This window comes from Gorilla gorilla, chromosome 6 (assembly GCF_029281585.2).
Source record: "Gorilla gorilla gorilla isolate KB3781 chromosome 6, NHGRI_mGorGor1-v2.1_pri, whole genome shotgun sequence".
Taxonomy (NCBI): domain Eukaryota; kingdom Metazoa; phylum Chordata; class Mammalia; order Primates; family Hominidae; genus Gorilla; species Gorilla gorilla.
The window spans coordinates 122,372,838-122,400,021 of NC_073230.2; the positions used below are offsets into that span (position 1 = coordinate 122,372,838).

Here is a 27,184-nt window from a genome sequence, read left to right on the forward strand (position 1 = left end):
CTCTTTTTCTATTGATTAGAATAGTTTCAGAAGGAATGGTACCAGTTCCTCCTTGTACCTCTGGTAGAATTCGGCTGTGAATCCATCTGGTCCTGGACTCTTTTTGGTTGGTAAACTATTGATTATTGCCACAATTTCAGCTCCTGTTATTGGTCTATTCAGAGATTCAACTTCTTCCTGGTTTAGTCTTGGGAGAGTGTATGTGTCCAGGAATTTATCCATTTCTTCTAAATTTTCTAGTTTATTTGCGTAGAGGTGTTTGTAGTATTCTCTGATGGTAGTTTGTATTTCTGTGGGATCGGTGGTGATATCCCCTTTATCATTTCTTATTGTGTCTATTTGATTCTTCTCTCTTTTTTTCTTTATTAGTCTTGCTAGCGGTCTATCTATTTTGTTGATCCTTTCAAAAAACCAGCTCCTGGATTCATTAATTTTTTGAAGGGTTTTTTGTGTCTCTATTTCCTTCAGTTCTGCTCTGATTTTAGTTATTTCTTGCCTTCTGCTAGCTTTTGAATGTGTTTGCTCTTGCTTTTCTAGTTCTTTTAATTGTGATGTTAGGGTGTCAATTTTGGATCTTTCCTGCTTTCTCTTGTGGGCATTTAGTGCTATAAATTTCCCTCTACACACTGCTTTGAATGCGTCCCAGAGATTCTGGTATGTTGTGTCTTTGTTCTCGTTGGTTTCAAAGAACATCTTTATTTCTGCCTTCATTTCGTTATGTACCCAGTAGTCATTCAGGAGCAGGTTGTTCAGTTTCCATGTAGTTGAGCGGTTTTGAGTGAGATTCTTAATCCTGAGTTCTAGTTTGATTGCACTGTGGTCTGAGAGATAGTTTGTTATAATCTCTGTTCTTTTACATTTGCTGAGGAGAGCTTTACTTCCAAGTATGTGGTCAATTTTGGAATAGGTGTGGTGTGGTGCTGAAAAAAATGTATATTCTGTTGATTTGGGGTGGAGAGTTCTGTAGATGTCTAATAGGTCCACTTGGTGCAGAGCTGAGTTCAATTCCTGGGTATCCTTGTTGACTTTCTGTCTCGTTGATCTGTCTAATGTTGACAGTGGGGTGTTAAAGTCTCCCATTATTAACGTGTGGGAGTCTAAGTCTCTTTGTAGGTCACTCAGGACTTGCTTTATCAATCTGGGTGCTCCTGTATTGGGTGCATATATATTTAGGAGAGTTAGCTCTTCTTGCTGAATTGATCCCTTTACCATTATGTAATGGCCTTCTTTGTCTCTTTTGATCTTTGTTGGTTTAAAGTCTGTTTTATCAGAGACTAGGATTGCAACCCCTGCCTTTGTTTTCCATTTGCTTGGTAGATCTTCCTCCATCCCTTTATTTTGAGCCTATGTGTGTCTCTGCATGTGAGATGGGTTTCCTGAATACAGCACACTGATGGGTCTTGACTCTTTATCCAATTTGCCAGTCTGTGTCTTTTAATTGGAGCATTTAGTCCATTTACATTTAAAGTTAATATTGTTATGTGTGATTTTGATCCTGTCATTATGATGTTAGCTGGTGATTTTGCTCGTTAGTTGATGCAGTTTCTTCCTAGTCTCGATGGTCTTTACATTTTGGCATGATTTTGCAGCGGCTGGTACCGGTTGTTCCTTTCCATGTTTAGCGCTTCCTTCAGGAGCTCTTTTAGGGCAGGCCTGGTGGTGACAAAATCTCTCAGCATTTGCTTGTCTGTAAAGGATTTTATTTCTCCTTCACTTATGAAGCTTAGTTTGGCTGGATATGAAATTCTGGGTTGAAAATTCTTTTCTTTAAGAATGTTGAATATTGGCCCCCACTCTCTTCTGGCTTGTAGGGTTTCTGCTGAGAGATCCGCTGTTAGTCTGATGGGCTTCCCTTTGAGGGTAACCCGACCTTTCTCTCTGGCTGCCCTTAACATTTTTTCCTTCATTTCAACTTTGGTGAATCTGACAATTATGTGTCTTGGAGTTGCTCTTCTCGAGGAGTATCTTTGTGGTGTTTGTTCTCTGTATTTCCTGAATCTGAATGTTGGCCTGCCTTGCTAGATTGGGGAAGATCTCCTGGATAATATCCTGCAGAGTGTTTTCCAACTTGGTTCCATTCTCCCCATCACTTTCAGGTACACCAATCAGACGTAGATTTGGTCTTTTCACATAGTCCCATATTTCTTGGAGGCTTTGCTCATTTCTTTTTATTCTTTTTTCTCTAAACTTCCCTTCTCACTTCATTTCATTCATTTCATCTTCCATTGCTGATACCCTTTCTTCCAGTTGATCACTTCGGCTCCTGAGGCTTCTGCAGTCTTCACGTAGTTCTCGAGCCTTGGTTTTCAGCTCCATCAGCTCCTTTAAGCACTTCTCTGTATTCGTTATTCTAGTTATACATTCTTCTAAATTTTTTTCAAAGTTTTCAACTTCTTTGCCTTTGGTTTGAATGTCCTCCCGTAGCTCAGAGTAATTTGATTGTCTGAAGCCTTCTTCTCTCAGCTTATCAAAGTCATTCTCCATCCAGCTTTGTTCCGTTGCTGGTGAGGAACTGCGTTCCTTTGGAGGAGGAGAGGCGCTCTGCGTTTTAGAGTTTCCAGTTTTTCTGTTCTGTTTTTTCCCCATCTTTGTGGTTTTATCTACTTTTGGTCTTTGATGATGGTGATGTACAGATGGGGTTTTGGTGTGGATGTCCGTTCTGTTTGTTAGTTTTCCTTCTAACAGACAGGACCCTCAGCTGCAGGTCTGTTGGAATACCCTGCCTTGTGAGGTGTCAGTGTGCCCCTGCTGGGGGGTGCCTCCCAGCTAGGCTGCTCGGGGGTCAGGGACCCACTTGAGGAGGCAGTCTGCCCGTTCTCAGATCTCCAGCTGCGTGCTGGGAGAACCACTGCTCTCTTCAAAGCTGTCAGACAGGGACATTTAAGTGTGCAGAGGTTACTGCTGTCTTTTTGTTTGTCTGTGCCCTGCCCCCAGAGGTGGAGCCTACAGAGGCAGGCAGGCCTCCTTGAGCTGTGGTGGGCTCCACCCACTTCGAGCTTCCTGGCTGGGCTGCTTTATTTACCTAAGCAAGCCTGGGCAATGGCGGGCGCCCCTCCCCCAGCCTCGCTGCCGCCTTGCAGTTTTATCTCAGACTGCTGTGCTAGCAATCAGCGAGACTCCGTGGGCGTAGGACCCTCCAAGCCAGGTGCGGGATATAATCTAGTGGTGCGCAGTTTTTTAAGCCGGTCCGCAAAGTGCAATATTTGGGTGGGAGTGACCCGATTTTCCAGGTGCGTCCCTCACCCCTTTCTTTGACTCGGAAAGGGAACTCCCTGACCCCTTGCGCTTCCCAAGTGAGGCAATGCCTCGCCCTGCTTCGGCTCGCGCACGGTGCGCCCACCCACTGACCCACGCCCACTGTCTGGCACTCCCTAGTGAGATGAACCTGGTACCTCAGATGGAAATGCAGAAATCACCCGTCTTCTGCGTCGCTCAGGCTGGGAGCTGTAGACCGGAGCTGTTCCTATTCGGCCATCTTGGCTCCTCCCCCCGGTATTTGATGTTTATGCATACTCTTATAAATGGTATTGCTTTAAAATTTCATTTTATATTTGTTTATGGCTGGTACAGCATGCCCCACATAAAGACAGTTTAATCAACAATAGACCACATTATAAGGCAGTAGTTCCATAAGCGTACAATGGCGGTGGCTCATACCTATAATCGCAGTGCTTTGGAAGGCCAAGGTGGGAGGATTCCTTGAGGCCAGGAGTTTGAAACCAGCCTGGACAATATAGTGAGACCCTGTCTCTGCATAATAATAATAAATAAAGATTATAATAAAGCTGAAAAAAATCCTATTGTCTAGTAATGTCACAGCAGTCATAACATCATAGTGGAATGCATTACTAATATATTTGTGGTGATACTGATTTAAACAAACCTACTATGCTGCCAGCCATATAAAAGTATTATGTACCGTATATAATACTGTTGATGATAATAAACAACTATGTTACTGGTTTATATGTTTATTATATTATAGTTATTGTTATTTTAGAATGTACCTCTTCTATTTATTTTTTTAAAGCTTACTGTAAAACTGCCTCAGGCAAGTCCTTCAGAAGGTATTTCAGAATGCATTATTGTCATAGGACATGACAGCTCCTTTCATGTTATTTCCCCTGAAGACCTTCCAGTGGAACAAGATGTAGAAACAGGGGACAGTGATATTGATGATCCTGACTCGGTGCATCTTAGTCTGTAATAAAAAAGTTTTAAAAGTTTTTTTAAAATTAAAAGTTTTAAAATTAGAAAAAGCTTATCTGATAAGAATGTAAAGACAGAAAATATTTTTGTGCAATTGTACAATGTGTTTGTGTTTTAAGCTATATGTTACTATGAAAGAGTCAAACAGTTTTAAAAAATGATTTAAAAGCTTATAAAGTAAAAAGTTGTAGTAAGCTAAGGTTAATTTATCATTGAAGAAAGAACAAATTTTAATAAATGTAATGCAGCCTAAGTATACAGTGTTTATAAAGCCTTCAGCAGTGTACAGTAATGTCCTGAGCCTTCACATTCACTCATCACTCACTCAGTGACCCACCCAGAGCAATTTCCAGCCCTGCAAGCTCCATTCATGGTAAGTGCTCTATACAGGAGACCATTTTTATCTTTTATACCATATTTTTACTGTGTTCTTTCTATGCTTAGATATACAAATACTTATCATTTTGTTATAATTGCCTATAGTATTCAGTATAGTAGTTTGCTATACAGGTTTGTAGCCTAGGAGCAAAAGGTTATTCCATATAGTCTGGGTGTGTAGTAAATAGGGTATACTATCTAGGTTTATGTAAGTATACTCCATGATGTTTGCACAATGATGAAATTGCCTAATGGAATATTTCATAGAACATATCCCAGTTGATTGATAAGTGATGCATAACTGCATAGAGAATAAAACAGTTGACAATAAATAGTAATTGTCATGTTTCCAGTTTCGGGGAAAACTTTCAATATTTCAGCATTAAGTACATTACATATATTGAAATTAGGTATGTTTGTACATCAAAAGACACCCTTAAAGAGGGAAAGAGCAGTCACACAATGGAAGATATTTTAAATAAATATCTATAGCAAAGGACTTGTATTCAAAATATATAAAGAACTCCTTTAAGTTCATAAAAGTCAGACAACTTAATTTAAAATAGGCAAATATTTGAGCAAATACTTCACAAAAGAGAGTATCTAAGAAGCCAAATAACATGTGAGAAGATGAGTACATTTATAAGTCATCAAGGAAATAGAAATTAAAACCACAATGTAATACCACTACATACAAACTAGAAAGGCTAAAATGAAAATTACTGACAACATCACATATTGTTGAGTATGTGGAGTAGGTAGAAATCTCACGCACAGCTGATGGGAGTATAAATGGTAAAACTACTTTAGAAAACTATTTGACAGCATCTATTAAAACTCAACACACACGTATTCTCTGTCCCAACAATAATATACTCAACAGAAATACTTAACTATTATTATTAAAATACATGCACAAGAGTGTTCATCAAAAACTGAAAAATGGCTCAAATGTCTATCAAGAGTAGAAATGAATGAATAAATATATAACTATTATATATTATAATACACTATAAAACAATGAGAAGAAGTAGTTATTGCTAGAGGAATAGCTTTGAACTTGGTGAAATACACACTGTAGGCTTCTATTTACATGCAATTCCAAAAAATAGACAAAGTAATCGATGCCATTAGAAGTCAAGGTGGAGAATGGTACTAGGAAAAGGCACAAGGAGGCTTCTGGAGTGCTAGTAATATTAAATATTGTGATCTGGAAACTGGTTACATAAGTGTGTTTCAAAGTTCATTAAGCTGTACATTTGTAGTTTATGCACTTTCCTGCATGTATGTTATACTTCAATAAAACAACAACAAAAACAAGTTAAAAACCTTAGAGGCTGAGTAAAGCTATTTGATTAAAAATGACTAAAAGCTCCTATTTGTCAATTTTGGCTTTTGTTGCCATTGCTTTTGGTGTTTTAGACATGAAGTCCTTGCCCATGCCTATGTCCTGAATGGTAATGCCTAGATTTTCTTCTAGGGTTTTTATGGTTTTAGGTCTAACGTTTAAGTCTTTAATCCATCTTGAATTGATTTTTGTATAAGGTGTAAGGAAGGGATCCAGTTTCAGCTTTCTACATATGGCTAGCCAGTTTTCCCAGCACCATTTATTAAATAGGGAATCCTTTCCCCATTGCTTGTTTTTCTCAGGTTTGTCAAAGATCAGATAGTTGCAGATATGCGGCGTTATTTCTGAGGGCTCTGTTCTGTTCCATTGATCTATATCTCTGTTTTGGTACCAGTACCATGCTGTTTTGGTTACTGTAGCCTTGTAGTATAGTTTGAAGTCAGGTAGTGTGATGCCTCCAGCTTTGTTCTTTTGGCTTAGGATTGCCTTGCCGATGCGGGCTCTTTTTTGGTTCCATATGAACTTTAAAGTAGTTTTTTCCAATTCTGTGAAGAAAGTCATTGGTAGCTTGATGGGGATGGCATTGAATCTGTAAATTACTTTTGGCAGTATGGCCATTTTCAGGATATTGATTCTTCCTACCCATGAGCATGGAATGTTCTTCCATTTGTTTGTATCCTCTTTTATTTCCTTGAGCAGTGGTTTGTAGTTCTCCTTGAAGAGGTCCTTCACATCCCTTGTAAGTTGGATTCCTAGGTATTTTATTCTCTTTGAAGCAATTGTGAATGGGAGTTCACTCATGATTTGGCTCTCTGTTTGTCTGTTGTTGGTGTATAAGAATGCTTGTGACTTTTGTACATTGATTTTGTATCCTGAGACTTTGCTGAAGTTGCTTATCAGCTTAAGGAGATTTGGGGCTGAGACAATGGGGTTTTCCAGATATACAATCATGTCGTCTGCAAACACGGACAATTTGACTTCCTCTTTTCCTAATTGAATACCCTTTATTTCCTTCTCCTGCCTAATTGCCCTGGCCAGAACTTCCAACACTATGTTGAATAGGAGTGGTGAGAGAGGGCATCCCTGTCTTGTGCCAGTTTTCAAAGGGAATGCTTCCAGTTTTTGCCCATTCAGTATGATATTGGCTGTGGGTCTGTCATAGATAGCTCTTATTATTTTGAAATACGTCCCATCAATACCTAATTTATTGAGAGTTTTTAGCATGAAAAGTTGTTGAATTTTGTCAAAGGCTTTTTCTGCATCTATTGAGATAATCATGTGGTTTTTGTCTTTGGCTCTGTTTATATGCTGGATTACATTTATCGATTTGCGTATATTGAACCAGCATTGCATCCCAGGGATGAAGCCCACTTGATCATGGTGGATAAGCTTTTTGATGTGCTGCCGGATTCGGTTTGCCAGAATTTTATTGAGGATTTTTGCATCAATGTTCATCAAGGATATTGGTCTAAAATTCTCTTTTTTGGTTGTGTCTCTGCTTGGCTTTTTAAACTAAAGAGCTTCTGCACAGCAAAAGAAACTACCATCAGAGTGAACAGGCAATCTACAAAATAGGAGAAAATTTTCGCAACCTACTCATCTGACAAAGGGCTAATATCCAGAATCTACAATGAACTCAAACAAATTTACAAGAAAAAAACAAACAACCCCATCAAAAAGTGGGCGAAGGACATGAACAGACACTTCTCAAAAGAAGACATTTATGCAGCCAAAAAACACATGAAAAAATGCTCATCGTCACTGGCCATCAGAGAAATGCAAATCAAAACCACAATGAGATACCATCTCACACCAGTTAGAATGGCAATCATTAAAAAGTCAGGAAACAACAGGTGCTGGAGAGGATGTGGAGAAATAGGAACACTTTTACACTGTTGGTGGGACTGTAAACTAGTTCAACCATTGTGGAAGTCAGTGTGGCGATTCCACAGGGATCTAGAACTAGAAATACCATCTGACCCAGCCATCCCATTACTGGGTATATACCCAAAGGACTATAAATCATGCTGCTGTAAAGACACATGCACACGTATGTTTATTGCAGCATTATTCACAATAGCAAAGACTTGGAACCAAGCCAAATGTCCAACAGTGATAGACTGGATTGAGAAAATGTGGCACATATACACCATGGAATACTATGCAGCCATAAAAAATGATGAGTTCATGTCCTTTGTAGGGACATGGATGAAATTGGAAATCATCATTCTCAGTAAACTATCGCAAGAAGAAAAAACCAAACACCGCATATTCTCACTCGTAGGTGGGAATTGAACAATCAGATCACATGGACACAGGAAGGGGAATATCACACTCTGGGGACTGTGGTGGCGTTGGGGGAGGGGGGAGGGATAGCATTGGGAGACATACCTAATGCTAGATGACGAGTTAGTGGGTGCAGCGCACCAGCATGGCACATGTATACATATGTAACTAACCTGCACATTGTGCACATGTACCCTAAAACTTAAAGTATAATAAAAAAAAAAACTGCTAAACGGAGCAGGAACAGCAAAACATCTGTATGTTTTTTTTTAATTTTAAAAATTGATTTGGTGAAATCTAGTCAACCTCACTGTTTATATCATACTGATATAGCAGAATGTTTTCAGTATGCTTGAAGGTAATGTAAAAACAAAATATAAAACCAAGATCCCTATCTCAAGATTTCCTTGAGAAAGGAAATAGTGACTGAATTACAGATGAAAATGAAGCAACAATTGTGGAAAAATAAAGACAACAGAGGTCAGACCCATTTATCCTGTTGAGCAAGATCTGTGCCTGTTTCTAAGAAAAACACATGAAAAATCAAAAAAAAAAAAAAGACTAAAAGCTACCATAAATGTCAAGTGTGCCTCAGAGAAAAAGTAATGTGTATCTGAAAGTGTCTAAAATTTATGGGCTGAAAAGGTTAGATCTTTATCAAAGATTCCAGTGGAACGACTTTGAAAGACGCCCTCTGCTGTTTACACCCCAGGATGGACAGCATGTACTATATGCCCGTGGGGAGAAGCCACTAGGAGGAGACAGGATAATCTATATTCTCAAGCTAATAGTCATCTCCAGAATCCATATTAATCCCCTCCCCCAGAACACTTCAGCAGGACAGTTCCAGGTTGAGTTCTGCAATTTCAATTGCTACATGCATACTTTTCATAATGTATAGTCAATTGTTGGGGCCTACTTAGGCAGTAAATCTCTTTTTCAGCCACCAACATGTGGCCAGATGAAATCATCATTGGCTGGTGAACTTGATTGCTTTATTATTTGTATTTCTTTTCAAATGAGGAAGATAAAGCCTCCCCAGAGAAAAGATATCCAGATTTCTGAGTTCAGTGTCAATGTGATTACAGGATTTTCACTATCTTTCTCAGACTGATAGTACAGTGACCAACATGATAGGAAAATAAAGGCAAACATGTAGCAATTCTAAAAACTAAGAAAGCTCCATGAAGCTATCAGAAACACCCAGGAATTTCTAACAGAAAATGACAGACAGGCTCAAACTAGAGGCCATGGTTGAAAGGTTAACTCACCACCATAGTATGAGCAATACGCAGCTTTCCATTATAGCAACAGTAACACAGCAGAACATTTTTAAAAATCTCATTAAGTCAGCAACAATATACATAAAATGAAAGCAAAATTTTGCAATAAGCGTGGAGAACCCAGGAGTTATGTGATTATTACAAACATGATAATTCTCCTGAAATAACTTAGAGAAGAAAGCAACTCAAAACAGACCCATTGGGATTCTTTTATTTTTGTAATTTGATATAATTAAGTATTAATTGGAAAAATAATTGAGAATTTTTTTCTCTCTAAATTAAAGGAATATTATGTTCAGTGACATGCTCAGATCTTAATTTTATGATCAATGATGTTTGACGTAATAATCAAGATTTTTTGAAAACATTTTCTTCACTCCCAGAGAGTCATTTCAAGCCTCCTTTTAGTCAATATTTCTACCCTCCACCTTCCGCATCTCTCTATTCCCCACAATAGCCAAAAATTATGCTGAATTTTTTTCACTACAAATTACTTGTGTTCATTTTTGAACTTTTGATAATCATATTTAATCTTTTGTATTGAGCTTCTTTTATTTGAAATAAAGTTTTTTTTACATTTTCTGTGTTGTTACATATATCTGTAGTTTAGTTTTTTAAATTGCTCTGCATATTATATTGTATTAATATACAGTTCCATTTTCACTTATTCTCCTGATGTTTATTAATTGTTTTGTTGATGGTTAATTGGATTGTTTCCAGTTTTCAAGGATGTTTGTATAGTAAACAATCTTGGAAAATAGAGATAGGATAGTGTATCTCTGGAACAAAGCTTACTCTCCATTATAAATAACTTTGATTCCTGAAGCTCAGGGTTTCTTTGCTGTAATACACCAAACTGTCTGTGCAGGCTTTCATATGAGCCCATCAGCAACATTCTGAGCAGCTTAGGGACAAAGGAAATTGACAAAAATTTGTTGACTATGGAGGAATCTTCTGCTTTCTGCCAAAATACAATGAAATGTGGCCAGTTAACTTGTTAGCAAGAAAACAGGATAAATTACCAGACATTTTGCAATTCTTGACAGTGCCTATGATTGGAGGGATATTGGTGTGTAATTTTCTTTTTGATAATGCCCTTTCACGTTTTGATAAGACAGTTATATTCAGTTCGTAAAACAAGTTAGGAATTTTACCCTCCTTTTCAATTTTCTGAAAGTATTTAGGTAAAATTAAAATGAGCTCTTCTTTAAAAGTTTGATGAAACTCATTTGAGAAAACAACTGGGTCTAGAGTTCTTTTCATGAAAAGATTTAACATTTCAAATTCTACTCTTGTAATAGATAAAGATATAGTCAGGTTTTTAAACTTTGTCTTGTGTCACTTTTGGTCATCTGTGTTTTCCTGATAAATTTGTTCATTTTATCAAATGTGTCAAATTTATTACCAAAGTCTTTTTAATATTTCCAAATTATTCTTTTATATTCATAGCATTTGTGAATGAGATGTTGGTGAGTGCTTTACTCTCTTTAAATTATTGTTTTGATAACTTACATTTAATTTTTATTTTTTGATTGGTCTTGCTAGGAGTTTGTCAGTTTTATTAGTCTTTTCAAAGAACTAAGTTTGGCTTAATTTTTTCATTTTTTTTCTATTGTATTGATTCATACTCTTATCTTTATCATTTCTTCCCATTATTTTGGGCTGAATTTTCTCTTCTTTTAAATATTCATATATCATTGAGTATGTCTTTTTCCCTTTTTAATTTAGGTATCTAAGGTTATGAATTTCCAACTCTAGCATGCCAGTACTTCACTTTTTGTTTTGATATGTCTTACTTTATTATTATTTGATTCCATGTTCTTCATTTCTTTTCATATGACCCGGATTCTATATAACACCATTTTCCATTAACCCAAGGAACATATTTTAACATTTCTTATGGTACATTCTTCTGGTGATGAATTTTCACAGCTTTTTAAACCTAAATATATCACTACTTAATTCTCATTTTTAAAGGATGTTTTTACTGTACAAATTGTCTGGCTGCCATTGTACCTGATAAGAAGTCAGCATCTATCCTTATTTTTGTTCCCTGTATGTAGTGGGTCTTTTTTTATCTCTGGCTGCTTTTTAATTTTTTTAATCTCTAGTTTTCAGCAATTTGACTAGGTTATATCTAGACATGATTTTATTTGTATTTATTCTACTTGGGGTTTGCTGAACATCTTGGGTGTTTGTCACCAAATATTGCAAATTTCCAGCTATAATATTTTTTAAATTTTGCTATTTTACTTTCTTTTCTTTCTCTTCATCTGTGACTTGAATTGCATTTTTTAGTCTGATTGATATCATCATATTTTTTACTAAGGCTCTGTTTTTTTTCCCAATCTTCTTTCCTTCTCTCTGTTCTTCAGTTTGGATATTTTATATTTACTTGTCTTAAATTTCATTGATCCTTTCTTCTTTCATGTAAAAACTCCTGTTAAAATAACCCAGTGAGTTTTCAGATATTGGCCTATTTTCTCTTGAATTTTTCATAGTCTATTTATTTATTTATTTTAGTATTATTATTATTTTTTGAGACAGAGTCTTGCTCTGTCGCCCAGGCTAGAGTGCAGTGGCACAATCTCGGCTCACTGCAAGCTCCGCCTCCCGGGTTCACGCCATTCTCCTGCCTCAGCCTCCCGAGTAGCTGGGACTACAGGCACCCGCCACCAGGCCCGGCTAATTGTTTGTATTTTTTAGTAGAGACGGGGTTTCACCGTGCTAGCCAGGATGATCTAGATCTCCTGACCTCATGATCCACCCGCCTTGGCCTCCAAAGTGCTGGGATTACAGGCATGATCCATCAGGCCCGGCCTTTTTATTTATTTACTATAAATTTAAGTGGGTGCAAGTGTAGTTTTGTTACATGGATATATTGTGTAGTGGTGAAGGCTGGGCTTTTAGTATAATAATCACCCAAATAGTGTGCATTAACCCATCAAGTAATTTATCATCCTTCACTCCTCTACCATCCTCTCACTTTTCCAAGTCTCCAATGACTATTATTCCACAATCCATGTCCATGTGTACACATTATTTACCTTCCACTTATAAGTGACAACATGTGGCAGTTGACTTTCTGATGCTGAGTTGTTTCACTTGAGATAATGGCTTCCAGTTCTATCTACATTGCTGCAAAACACGTGATTTTATTATTTTTTTATGGCTAAACAGTATTCAGTTTTTCCTACATTTTCTTTATTGAGTTATACATTGATGGACACTTAGGTTGATTCTATATCTTTGCTATTGTGACTAGTGCTGCTATAAGCCTACAAGTGCTGGTGTCTTTTTGGCATAATAATTTCTTTTCCTTTGGGTAGATATCCAGTAGTGGAATTGCTGGATTGATTGGTAGTTCTATTTTTAGTTCTTTGAAAAATATCCATATTGTTTTCCATAGAGGTTGTACTAATTTACATTTCCGCCAAATGTGTATAAGTGTTCCCTTTTCTCCATGTCCTCTCCAACATCTATTATTTTTTGTCTGTTTAATAATAGCCATCCGACTTGTATATCTCATTGATGATTAGCGATGTTGAACATTTTTTCACATGCTTATTGGCCATCTATGTGTCTTCTTTTGAAAAATGTTGATTTATGGCCTTTACATACTTTTTTTTTATTTCCATGAGTTTTTGGGGAACAGGTGGCATTTGTCTACATGAGTAAGTTCTTTAGTGGTGATTTGTGAGATTTTGCTGCACCCATCACCAGAGCAGTATATGTTGAACCCAATATGTAGTTTTTTATCCCTAAATCCCCTCCCACCCTTTCCCCTGAGTCGCCAAAGTCCATTGTATCATTCTTTTGCCTTTGCATCCTCATAGCTTAGCTACCACTGCCATCCACAAATTCAATGCAATTCCCATCAAAATACCACCATCAGTTTTCACAGAACTGGAAAAGACAATCCTAAAATTTATATGGAACCAAAAAAGAGCCGACATAGCCAAAGGAAGACTAAGCAAAAATAACAAATCTAGAGGCATCACATTACCTGATTTCAAAGTATACTATTAAAGCCACAGTCACCAAAACAGCATGGTATTGGTATAAAATAGGCACTTAGAGCAACGGAACAGAATAGATTATCCAAAAATAAACCCAAATACTTACAGCCAACTGATCTTTTCACACTTTTTAATAGGGTTATTTGCTTATTTACTGTTGTTGCTGAGGTTTTTGAGTTCCTTGTAAATTCTAGATATAAGTCCCCTGTTGATTCATAGTTTGCAAATATTTTCTTCCTTTCTGCAGGTTATCTGTTTACTCTGTTGATTATTTATTTTGCTGTAGAAGCTTTTAAGTCCCATTTGTCTATTTCTGTTTTTCTTGCTTGTGTTTTTAGATCTCACCTAGACCAATGTACAGAAGAGTGTTCCCTAGGTTTTCTTCTAGAATTTTTATAATTTCAGGTCTTACATTTAAGTCTTTCATCCATCTTGAATTGATTTTTGTATATGTTGACATATAGGGGTCCAGTTTCATTCTTCTGCCGATAGCAATCTAATTTTCCCAGGACCCCTTATTGAAAAGGATGTACTTTCCCCAGTGTATGTTTTTGTTGACTCTCAGTTGGCTGTAGGTATGTGTGACTTTATTTCTGGGTTCTCTATTCTATTCCACTAATCTATGTATCTATTTTTATGCCAGTACCAAGCTATTTTGATTACTATCTCCTTGTAGTATAATTTGATTTCAGACAAGGTAATACCTCCAGTTTTATTCTTTCTGGTTAAAATTCCTTTAGCTATTTGGGCTCTTTTTATTTGGTTTTATATAGATTTTTATTTTTTCTAATTATCAGTAAAATGATGTTGATTTTTTATAGGGATTGCATTGAATCTGTATATTGCTTTAGGCAGTATGATACTAATTCTTCCAATACATAAGCATAAGATTTTTTTTATTTGTTTGTGTCATCTACATTTTTTTCATCAGTGTTTTCTAGTTTTCCTTATAGAGATTTTTTGCCCCTTGATTAAATATATTCCAAGGGTTTTTAAAAATATAATTATTGTAAATGGAATTGCCTTAATTTGGGTTTCAGCTTGTTATTTGGTATATAGAAATGCTACTAATTTTTTTTTTTTTTTAGATGGAGTCTTGCTCTGTCACCCAAACTGGAATGCAGTGGCATGATCTCAGCTCACTGCAGACTCTGCCTCCCGGGTACAAGTGATTCTCCTGCCTCAGCCTCTCAAGTAGCTGGGATAACAGGTGTGCGCGACCAGGCCCTGGTAATTTTTGGATTTTTAGTAGAAATAGGGTTTTGCCATGTTGGCCAGAGTGGTCTCAAACTCCTGACCTCCAGTGATCCACCCACCTTGGCCTCCCAAAGTGCTGGGATTACAGGCGTGAGCCACCACACCCAGCCAAAATGCTACTAATTTTTGTATGTTGATTTTGTATCTGAAACTTTACTGAATTCATGTATCAAATCTAAGGTTGTTTGAGGAGTCTTTAGGGTTTCCTGGGCTTAAGATCATATAATCAGTAAACAGAGATCATTTGATTTCTTCTTTTCCTATTTGAATGTCTTTTATTTATTTCTCTTGCCTCATTGCTCTGGCTAAGGCTTCCAGTACTATGTTGAATATATATGTAGTGAAAGTGGACATTCTTGTTTTGTTTCAGTTCTTAGGAGAATTGCTTTCAACTTTTCCCCAATAAGCATGACGTTGGCAGTGGGTTTGTCATATATGGCTCTTATTATTTTGATGTATGTTCCTTCTATGACTAGTTTTTTGAAGGTTTTTGTTATGCAGGGATGCTGAATTTTATTGAGTGCTCTTTCTGCATCTATTGAATGATCATAAAGTTTTTGTTTTTAATTCTGCTTGTGTGATGAAGCACATTTATTGATTGAACCATCCTTGCATCCCTAGAATAAAACCTGCTTGATCCTGAAGAATTATCTTTTTGATGTGCTGTTGGATTTGGTTTGCTAGTATTTTGTTAAGGATTTTTGCATCTGTGATCATCCAGGGATATTGGTCTGTAGTTTTGTTTTTTCATCATGTCCTCATCTGACTTTGGTATCAGGATGATACTGTCTTCATAGAATTGAGTTAGGGAGGATTCCCTCCTCCTCGATTTTTTGGAACAGTTCCAGTTAGTATTGATACCAGTTCTTTTTTTTTTTTTTTGAGATGGAGTCTTGCTCTGTCACCCAGGCTGGAGTGCAGTAGCCTAATCTCAGCTCACTACAACCTCCACCTCCTGGGTTCAAGTGATCCTCCTGTCTCAGCATCTAAGTAGCTGGCATTACAGGTGCATGCCACCACACCTGGCTAACTTTTTGTATTTTAGTAGAGATGGGGTTTCACCATGTTGCCCAGGCTAGTTCCGAACTCCTGAGCCCAGGCAATCCACCTGCCTCAGCCTCCCAAAGTGCTAGGATTACAGGCGTGAGCCACCGAGCCCAGCCTGGTACGAGTTCTTCTTTGTATGTTTGGTAGAATGCAGCTGTGAATCCATCTGGTCCTGATCTTTTTTCTAGGCGGAGATATTTTATTACTGACTCAATCTCACTACTCATTATTGGTCTGTTCAAAATTTCTGTTTCTTCCTGGTTCAATCTTGAAAGGTTTTGTGTCCAGGAATTTATCCATTTTCTCTAGATTTTCTAGTTTATGAGCACAGAGATGTTTATAGTAGCCTCTGATCTTTTGTATTTCTGTGGTAACCTTTGTAATATTTCCATTTAATTTTCTAATTATATTTATTTGAATCTTCTCTCTTGTTGATTAATTGAGCTGGCAGTTTTTCAATTTTGTTTATCTTTTCAAAGATAAATAAACCAACTTTTCATTTCATTGGTCCTTTGTTTCACTGTGGTCTCAATTTCATTTAGCTCTGTTCTGATCTTTGTTATTGTTGTTCTGCTAGTTTTGTGTTTGTTTTGGTTTTCTTTTCCTAGTTCTTTAAGGTGTGACAGTATGTTCACTTTTTCGATGAAGGTATTTAACACTATAAACTTCCCCATTAGCACTGGTTTTGCTGTATCCCAGAGGTTTTGGTATGTTGTATCTGCATTTTTATTCATTCCAAATATTTTAAAATATCCACCTTAATTTCATTATTGACCCAAAGATTGTTCAGGAGCATGCTGTTTAATTTCCAAGTATTTTTATAATTTCAAGAACTCCTCTTGGTATTGATTTCTAGTTTTATTTCACTGTGGTCTGAGAAGATACTTGATATGATTTCAATATTTTAAAATTTATAGAAGCTAATTTTGTGGCTGTGTATCTTGGAGAATGTTCCATGTGCTGACGAGAAAAAATGTATATTCTGAACTTGTTGGATAGAATGATCATGAATGTCTGTTAGGCCCATTTGGTCTAAACTCCAATTTAAGTCCAGTGTTTCTTTGTTGATGTTCTATCTCAATAACCTGTCTACTGCTGTCATAGAAGTGTCAAAGTCCCCCACTATTATTATGTTGGTACCTATGTGTTTCTTTAAGTCTAGCTATACTTGTTTCATGAATTTGGGTGCTCTAGTGCTAGTTACATATATATTTAGAATACTTATATCCTTGTTAAATTTGCTCCATTTATCATTACATAATAACATTATTTGTGGGTTTTTTTACTCTTTTATTAATTAAAGTCTGTTTTTTTCTTATATAAATATGGCTACTCCTGCTTGCTCTCAGTTTGTTTGTTTGTAGTATCTGTTTCCATGCCTTTGCTTCAATCCATAAGTGTTTTACCAGTAAAGTGCTTTTTTTTTGTAAGCAGCATATAGTTGGTTTTTCTTTTATCCATTCTGCAAATCTATAGCTTGTAAGTAGAGCATTGAATCCATATATGTTCAAGGTTAGTATGCATACATGAGATTTTGTTCCTATCGTAATGTTAATTGTTATCTAGTTGTTTTGTGGGTTGTTTCTTATTTTTCCTTTCTGTCTGTCTTTGTGATTTAATGGAGGTTGGCTGTGTTTCCATTTGATTCTTTCTCTTCCTTCTTTCTATAATTATTTTATAAGACCTGTGAGTTTTATACTTTTGTGTTTTTATGATGGTAAGTATTGACATTTCATTTTCATGTTTAAAACTCCTTTGAGCATTTCTCATAGGACAGGTCTAAAAGTGAAAAATTCCCTCAGCATTTGTTTTTCTGAGAAAGATATTGTTTCTCCTTCATTTATAAAGCTTATTTTGGCAGGATATACAATTCATGGTTGATACTTCTTTCTTTAAGAAGCCTGACAATAGGCTCCAAATCTCTCCTGAATGTTAGGGTTTCTGCTAAGAAGTCTACTCTTAATCTGATGGGGTTTCTGTTATAGATGACTAGACACTTTTGCTGATTTTAGGATTTTTTTTCTTTCACATTGACTTTAGACCATCTAATGACTATATGTTGTGGTTAAGTACATTTTACAATGTATTTTCCTGGTGTTTGCTGGGCCTCTTGTACTCGACGTCTAAATCTCTTGCAAGACTCGGGAAGTTTTCATCAATTAATTCCTCAAATAGGTTTTCCAAACTTTTTGTTTTTTCTTCTCCTTTGGTAATACAAATGATTCATAAGTTTGAGTGCTTTGTGTAGTCCCATACTTCCTGAAGATTTTATTAATTCTTTTTTATTCTTTTTTCTTTATTTTTGTCTGACCAAATTAATTCAAAAGACGTGTATTCAAGTTTTGAGATTCTCTCTTCATCTTGGTATAGTCTATTGTTAACATTTCCATTTGACCTGACAATTTTTCACACTTCCAGAATTGTTATGCTGATTCATTTGGATAAAACTTTTTCCCTTACATGTTTTGTAATTTCTTCAATGAATTTTTCATTTCCAAAAGTTTTTCTTTGGCTTTTTAAAAAGATATGTATGCCCTTGGTAAATTTCTCATTAATATCCTGAAATGATTTTCTGATTTCTTTGAATTGGTTTACAAATTTTTCTTGGATCTCATTGAGCATCTTTAAAATCAATATTTTAAATTATTTTCCTGGATTTCAAAAATTTTGTTTTGGTTAGGATTCATTGCTAGAAATTCGATGAGGTCTTTTGGGGTGTCATAACACTCTACTTTTTTACACTTCTAGGATTGTTATGATGATATATTCTCATCTGGGGGAACTGTCGCTTCTTATTTTTGAATTTTCCTTCATTTGGATGGAACTTTTATTTTCCTTGAGGATATGACTATAATGTATATTGAGTAGGGCCAATATTCTTGCATGGGAGTTCCTCGCATGGGAAGGGAATGGTGGGCCAAGCTCCTAATCCAGATGAGCAAGTTCCTTGCATGGGAAGGGAATGGTGGGCCAAGCTCCTAATCCAGGTGAGCAAGTGTGAGACCTGCCTCCTTCTCACTCCTTATAACTGGCAGGACTCATTACCCCCCATCCTAACCAATGGAGTGAGCTGGAACACTCAGTAAAGTCACACACACACTGGGTTTAGATCGCAAAGCCATCCCTGCCCACAAATCTTGCAGCCTAGACAAAACTGTAGCTCCAACAAATCTGCTCTGCTGCTGTAAAGAGAGAGCCCAACTCCAGCATTTAAGGCTAGAGCATATTTTATACTTGCCATTGAGTTCTGCCTGTGGTGGCCCTTCTCCAGACCCAGCACTCCAATCTTTAGCCCAAGATACTCTAATGCCCTTGGCAGTAGCTTCTTCTAGGCTTGCTGAATCCTGTACAGCTTAGTCTAAGTCACAATTGATAATGGTGCCCTCCTATTGGTCCTGGGTCTGGGAAAATGCCTGGGGTACATCCTGGTGCCTATCCTTTTAGAGTTTCCCAGCCTCTTGCCAGGTTAGCTCTAGCCCTTGGAAAGGACAAGATGCTCTCCCGTGGAATGGGGTTGTACAGTTTTCCAGTGGAAAGGTGGACCACAGTGGGACACTCACTTCCCCTCTCATTTTGGGCCTTCACTCACAGACTTCAGTTAGACCATGCCGCAGAGGTTGCCTGTCCACCTTCTCTACCCTCTGGTATCTGAAGTATTCTTTATTTTTCTGGTGAATTCCCATGTTCCTTCTTGGATAAAAGATCATGGTGCAAATCTCTACATATTATTTTGCTTCTTTCAAGTGGGTAAGGCATGCTGGAAAAGCCTCTAATCTGCCATCTTGAAAAAAATATATCTATATATGGTTATTTTTATATATGTTCAAAATACCTTCTGAAAGTCCCTGTGTATTCATTTATTATGTTCATTCATTTCTTTATATTCTTAAGCATATTTATAGTAGCAACTTTAAAGTTTCTGTTTGACGATTTTAACATCTGTATCATCTCAAGGTTTCTATTATTTTTTATAGAAACTGTTTTTTATTTCTTTGCTTCTTTGCATTATTTTAGATTGTATGTATTTTAGATTTTAAACGTTACACTTTTAGAGTTTAGATTGCATGATTTTTATCTATGTATTTTATGTATGTATTTTGGACTTTAGATTTTATATTTTATGACACTGCAGGGACTCCTGATTATGTTCTTTTTTAAAAGGATACTGAGTTTTGCTCCGCTAGGCAGTTAATTTACTAGACTTTCTTTGATCTGTCAGTCTTAGATTTATGTTTTATTTAAGCAGGTTTATTTCTGTTTTGTCTTTAATCTAAGAGTTGGGTCCTATTTATTGTACTTGATCTTTATCCCTGTTTCTTATCATTTCTGGAGTCATAGCTATTGCTGGAGGGGTTCAATGGGATCTCTTCACTCTGACTCAGCCCAACTCCAATGTATCCTGGTACTGGAAAACTGCTAGTGTTTTTCTCTTTTCATTTCTCAGCCTTGTAACAACTGATTTCTGTTAGGCCTTTTGCCATATTTGTCTGCATGTATACAGCATAGAGATCAGTTAAAGACTCAGGAGTAATCGCCATGAATTCTGGGACACACATCTGTGTTTCTTCCTCTTTTTCTTCCTCTTTTCTGATCCTCTGTCCTGAAAATTCCACCTCCCTTAACAGCCTTGGACCCCACTATCTGCCTTAGCTCAGGTAAACTGCTTCTCTACTTTTGTTCCATATCTATCAGCCAAGATAGGCAAAGTGTCTCCAGGAAGAGAGCCTGAGTGATTATGGTGTTTACCTCTCCTAGTCTTTTTCTGTTCTCTTAAGTTCTGCACTGCCTATCATGCAATGCCTGAAAACTGTTGCTTTATATATTTCATCAGGTTCATAGTTGTATACAATGTTTATTCAAGGAATAAATCGAATATCAGTTTTCCATCATTATTTGAAACATAAGTTAATCAGCAGATCTTTTAAGAAAAACAGGATGAAGAAAAATACAAATTCATGACACAAAAACATAGTATTATAATTAAAGGCCAGACGTGGTGGCTCATACCTGTAATCCCAGCACTTTAGGAGGCTAAGGTGGGAGGATCACTTGAGGTCAGGAGTTCAAGACCAGCCTGGGAAACCAGTGAAACCCTGTCTCTACTAAAAATACAAAAAAAATTAGCTAGGCTTGGGGGCAGGCACCTGTAATCTCAGCTACTTGGGAGGCTGAGACTGGAAAATCGCTTGAACCCGGGAAGCAGAGGTTGCAGTGAGCTGAGATCGCACCCCTGCACTCCAGCCAGGGTGACACAGTGAGACCCTATCTCAAAAAAAAAAAAAGATATATTATTAAAATAAGAAATTAGTTTATTTATATAGTCTTTCATAGGCTTTCAAAAACTAATTCAACAAATATATTTAGGTCTCTAGTGTAGCCCCTGCCTTGGAGCACTCACTAGCTTTACTTGTATCATTTTTATTTTATAACTTCTTTCAAGAGTGTTCTCAATGCCACTCTATCCATGGAAAAATATCTGAGTCCTTGTATGCCTCAGAATATAAAGTTCTTTTTCTTCAATATTTAATGATAGTGTTCTACTATCTTATTGTAGTGGTACCACTGAGAAATTTGATGTCAGTCTGACATATTAGCTTACAAGTGATCTACTCTTTCTTTTCATATATTTTTATAATTTGATATCGTTTTTATTATCCTTAATTCCATTGTCACTAAGACGGAAGGCTCCTGAATTTGTGTGGGGTTTGTTCTCACACTCTGGCTTGTAAGAGTCTTGTATACATAGGGGCTGCCACTTCTTGCAGATTCAATCATCATAATGTCACCAATGCTATGTACCAACATGATTTTTAAAAAGTAAAGAAGTGAAAAATGGATCGAATTCCTTCTTTGTGGACTAGATTGTGATGAGGCTGGAGAGTTAATATACCTCTGAAGTAAGACAGTGAAGGTGTATTGCAGGCCTTGACAACAAAAAAGCCTCCTTCTGATGCCCTTTATATGCCAAAGAACAAGTGTAGAGGGAAAAAGCCTTTTCCAGATCAATAGTTGCATACCAATTGTCAAGGGATGTATTGAGTTACTCATGCAATAAAGCACATCTGGAATTGCAACTGCAATTTGAGTCACCACCACCTGAATGAATTGATGATAAATCCACTGTCATTTCTCAAGAGTCATCTATTTTCTGCACAAGCTAAGTAGACAGGCAGAATTGAATGTGGTAGGAAGCTGTTTAATACCAAAATCTTGGTGAGGATGTAGGGAGATGAGGAGCTTTATTCATGTTTGGGAGTATGTAGTTGCACAACAATTTAGGAGACAAATTAGGCAGTACGTAATAAAACTGCCCTCTGATCCAACTTCATAATCCTATATATATGATTGTATATAGATATACTATCCCAGAGATATTTATAAATTTATAAATTCTGTCATATAAATCTCAGAGATACTCTTTCCTAAATTCATAAATTCTATCATGTTTATCTCTGAGATAATATATCATAAATTTATGAGGGACAGAAGCAGTTCTGAAAATGCAGTTTTTCAAGACTTTAGTACACAGATGCTATTTAAAAGTTAACACGAGATCAGATAGAGATAGGAAAATGTCCTTGAATAGAGTATGTTATCATTTTGATTTTTATTGTTAAATCTGTATAAGTGGGCAGAAAGAAAAGGCTAAAAGAGCATACACAAGAATGTTAAAAATGGTACTCTCAAGTTAAAAGAATTATTAGTAATTATAAATTCAAGTTTTTTCCTCCTTTTTTCACTCTGATCATATATTTTTAGACAACAGATAGTCATCAAACAATTATAATTTAAATAGTATGTACAGCTCTAATAAAATCATCCTAATATGATATGAAATCAGGAAAGCAGTATACAAACTGTATGTACAACATATGTATGAAAAAGGGGCCTAAAGAAAATGTGCCAAATGTTAAGTTTTTATTTTTGAAAGTTATCATCAAATATTTTATTTTCTACCTTATATTTCTCTTTATAATAAATATATTTTCTTTGTAACATAAAATAATATATTTTAAACAAGTTTATACCATTTGATGAAAGTTTAGAGAATTTATGAATGTATTGTATGAAATAAGAGATTTTATATTTATTAGAGAAAAAAATCAGAACTATCATATCTATTAAAATAAGGAACAATTATACCCATAAAATGGAACTGCTTCAACTATTAAAATTAGTTTTGCAAATATGTAGTGATAAAATATTTGAGATATTCTTACATTTAAAAAATCAGTTTTAAAAATGATGCTATTCCAATTTTGTAAAACATTGCATGTTTTCATACACTGAAAAAATATGCTTGAAGGAATACACCAGTGTTTCCAATGATTGTCTCTATGTGGTAGGAGAATGGTTGGCTTTTGTTTTCTCTTTCATAATCTTCTGATTTTTCTAGGTACAAATACTATATTTTTAAGATAGATTTTATATTTTAAAAATACTTTTACTAATTCCATACATTCTTTTTTGGCTTATGATAGACAAGAGCACTAAAAGCTATTTTAAAGGTTTTTTTTTCCTCAAGAAAGGTAATCAACTATTGAGATTCAAGTAAATCTGTAACAAATTTAAATAATTAAAGAGCATTTCAATATTGTTTTGAGTTTGCTTAGTGAAGGGAAGGAGGCTTAAATTCAATTAAAAAGCTTATTAGGGATGATACTAACTCTAGCTATTTTCAGTGCATATTGACACTATATAACACATAGTAATTATATGTTTCTTCTTGAAATATCTGATCAAACACTATCTATAGTAAGCATATATTCCAAATTGTTACAGATGCTCCTGTATCAAAAATATTTATATGAAAATTGTGTAGAATGTTTGAAAAAAAAATGGGGGTACTTGATTTGTGTTCTTTTTTAGATAAGTCACTTAATCTGATGTATATCCATTCTTTAGATTGTAAACCTTTCCTTGGACACTTATTGGAACTTATTTAAAGTATATTTAAATATTAGAAAACCTCTCCCCTTATTATCTATTGAACAAAGCCCAAATACCTTACCTTGTAATTCAAAACATTCTAGAGTCAGGTCTCAATATACTTTTAAAATCTCACATATTTTTCTTTTTTTCTTCTACCCAAAATGCTCTATATTCCTTCTATACCAGTATACTTGTCATTTTCTGAACATACTCTTTATTTCCTTATGTCAGTTTCTTTGCCCAGAATATCCTTCCTCTGCATCTCCACCTGTCAAAATTCTACCCATCTTCCAAGAAGTGTCTCATGTCATCTGCTCCACAAAGCTGTCTCTAATTTTAGATTATTCTCATTTTTCAGGTATTTTAAGGAATTTAAAAATATTTTTCAATGAAAGGATGGACTTTTCTAATAAAACGTAAATCACAGTGACCTCAATGTTTATAGTCAGTTCAGTTTAGTAATTCTCTTAAAAAACAAAAGTAAATACAGTAACTGACAGTGGTATTCATTTTTCTTCCCTTTGGTAAAAATTTATCACTTTGTAGTACAGAGATTTTTATGCGTGTGTAGGAAACATTTTCAATTCACTAGGATGTGTGTCTTAAAAAAAGCAAAGAGAAAGAAATCCAGCTAAATGGCTATCCAGCTTCAGACATGGTTTTCTTCTGAAGTATAAATGGAACTATGGCTGCAGACCAGAAATCTTATCATAAATATGATGTACCATTTTTCTAAAAGTATATGCAGAGAAGATTTAGCATCATGTTTAACTATCAAAATTACTCATACTACTCTCACTATGTTGGGAATATAGTAACCACATACTATGGGAATTAAAGTACATGCCCATTCTTCATGTTAAAGATAGAAATATTATTTTTCCATTCTGTCCTGGAAATGAATAACTGTCATTGACAGGTCCCTCAGTTTTGGAGGCAGCCTGAAATGACTATCAGATCCCAGGTGTCCTTCGGTCAAAAGATGAGTTCTGTGACTTTCCAAGATGACCTATAAAGGTTGTATGATAGTGATGTTTTAAGCACTTTCTCTAGTAAATAGAAGTCAAGGGGCTCGTGGTTTTCACAATTTTTCCAGAAATTATCTAGCCCAGTCCTACGGCCAGCCTTTTCCAGGCAGTTATAATGGAAGCATCTCCAAGGACAAGAGAAGGAATTATTCTTTCACCTTGAGTATTTTTACTGTCCAGTCACTTCATAATCTAATGATTTAGGATTAATGAACAATCACTAAATATATAACCATCAATAGAGAGTTTGTAGAGGGTTAATCACATTTTCAATTTTGTTTATATAAAATTTTAAGCCTTTTTTAATGCAAGGTAATAAACAAAGTAACATTTTGGGTTACTAACAGCATTATCTGCTGTAATATTCATAAATAATTAGATTTGTCATATTGATGTATCACGGTAGTTATAAATAATATAATGGATTTTCTAGACAGCATGAAGACACTCATTCTAATAATCAATTTTAACCATGTATTTACTGATTTAAATTTTGAATCATACAATTCTACTAATATTGATATATTCATTTACAAGTTCTTAAAAACGCACATATTGTGACAGCTAAAATATTTTTAAAATAATAAAACAAATGGCAACTAGAACAATCTATTACAAAGCATTTGACTAAAAAAATCAGTTGATTTTTAAAAAATGTTTAGAAAATTGCTGTTTTCATAATGGTATAATATTAAATCAGAATGAACACATACTCCATAGGACTATTTCACTGTAATACTTTGTCTATATTAGGCATTGTTTTAAATTTAATGTTTTATTCATTTTCTAGGATATAATGAGAATCCTTACTTGAGAGTTAAAGCAAACACTAAAACAACTCATACACAAAGGTTTGTGATTAACATTATCTTTCCATGAAAAATGAGAATTCTACAAATAGCCTTACTAATCTTATTAGGGATATAAACAGAGGACATACTATTAAATTCTTTTTTTTTTTTTTTTTTGAGATGGAGTCTGGCTCTGTCGCCCAGGCTGGAGTGCAGTGGCGCAATCTCAGCTCACTGCAAGCTCCGCTCACTGCAAGCTCCGCCTCCCAGATTCACGCCATTCTCCTGCCTCAACCTCCCGAGTAGCTGGGACTACAGGCGCCCGCCACCACGCCCGGCTAATTTTTTGTATTTTTAGTAGAGACGGGGTTTCACCATGTTAGCCAGGATGGTCTCGATCTCCTGACCTCGTGATCCGCCCGTCTCGGCCTCCCAAAGTGCTGGGATTACAGGCGTGAGCCACCGCGCCCGGCCCATACTATTAAATTCTAATCTATAGCTTGACCTTTTGTTCTAGTGGGGAAGGTTTATTTTCTAACTCCCATTAATTTTGTTTCTTGATTTTCTTTATATTTTTATCAACATAAATTTTTTGAATACATACAGAAAATTAGGGAGTGAGGAAGCAAACTCTCATTTCTACAAGTTTCTCCTTCATGTCCCTTCATTGAGTTATTAATTTATTGGTAACATTGATGACAACAACAAACTCAGGAATAGGGGATGAGACAATCATTTCACTTGAAAATTCAAATTGGTTTAGTTTGGCGTTTTGCTGTATCACCTTACATGCAAAGATAAACCTAAAAACTTCCTAGAAATGTTGTGAAAGATTTGTTTACCAGAAAAACCCAATAACTTCATTTTAGTTTACTTTACACACAGATTTTCTGCAACTCAAGATTAAATAAATTGAGCAACCTCATATTCTTTAATTGCCTCCAATTTTTATTATTAAATAATAAGCCAGAAAATATTTATTCTCAACTATGTTAAACTCAGTTTAGTCGAGTGTTGAAGACATTTTGCTTAAAAGTGCCTGGGGAAGCCTTACAAATTTAAATCATGCTTGGAATTAAAATCCTGAGTTAAATTCCTTGATCTTCATTGAACAACTATTTTGAGTCAGGTCATCTAGTAAGTATACATTTTACCTCAGAAAGAAATTGAGTCAAGTTTTCACATTCTCTGAAGCTTGGTTTATATTTTATTAAATTCTTAATACTCAGATTTGTAAGGATCTAATGCTTGACATGACCACATAAAGATCACCCTGACAACCATATTGATTTCTGGAGAGGTCTGGAAAAAATCAAATGCTACAAATATAGAAGCTTAAATCATTTCTCTGGGTATAAGCCTGTTTCAATGGACTAGTCTCAATAAATCAGACCTAGTAATACAAAGATTTAAAAAATCTTCAAGAAAAGATCCTCTACAACTTCAAGTAGTTGTTGATAATTAAATATGTTATTTATGACTCAGTGCTCAATACCACTGAAGATTAATACTCTGCATTTGATCATTCATTCAATACATGCTAATTAAACATATTTTTATGTTATGCAAAGTGTAGTGTTTGTGATGTCATTTGACTTTGTGATGT

The 27,184-nt window shown here is 35.6% G+C and overlaps 1 long non-coding RNA gene across 4 annotated transcripts in view; it reads right to left on the minus strand.

Moving 5' to 3' along the window:
• The window catches only part of LOC134758943 (uncharacterized), a 201,861-nt gene that overhangs the window by 34,976 nt on the left and 139,701 nt on the right, over window positions 1–27,184 (minus strand). The window contains exons 5-6 of one of the 4 annotated variants that reach the window (XR_010134743.1): window positions 4,036–4,201; window positions 3,658–3,750 (exon numbers count right to left, since the gene is read on the minus strand). This is a non-coding gene — a long non-coding RNA (uncharacterized lncRNA). Of the gene's footprint in view, window positions 1–2,184; window positions 3,751–3,958; window positions 4,202–27,184 lie in introns of those variants that run through there. The other 3 variants (XR_010134745.1, XR_010134744.1, XR_010134746.1) reach the window with 3 other exon arrangements.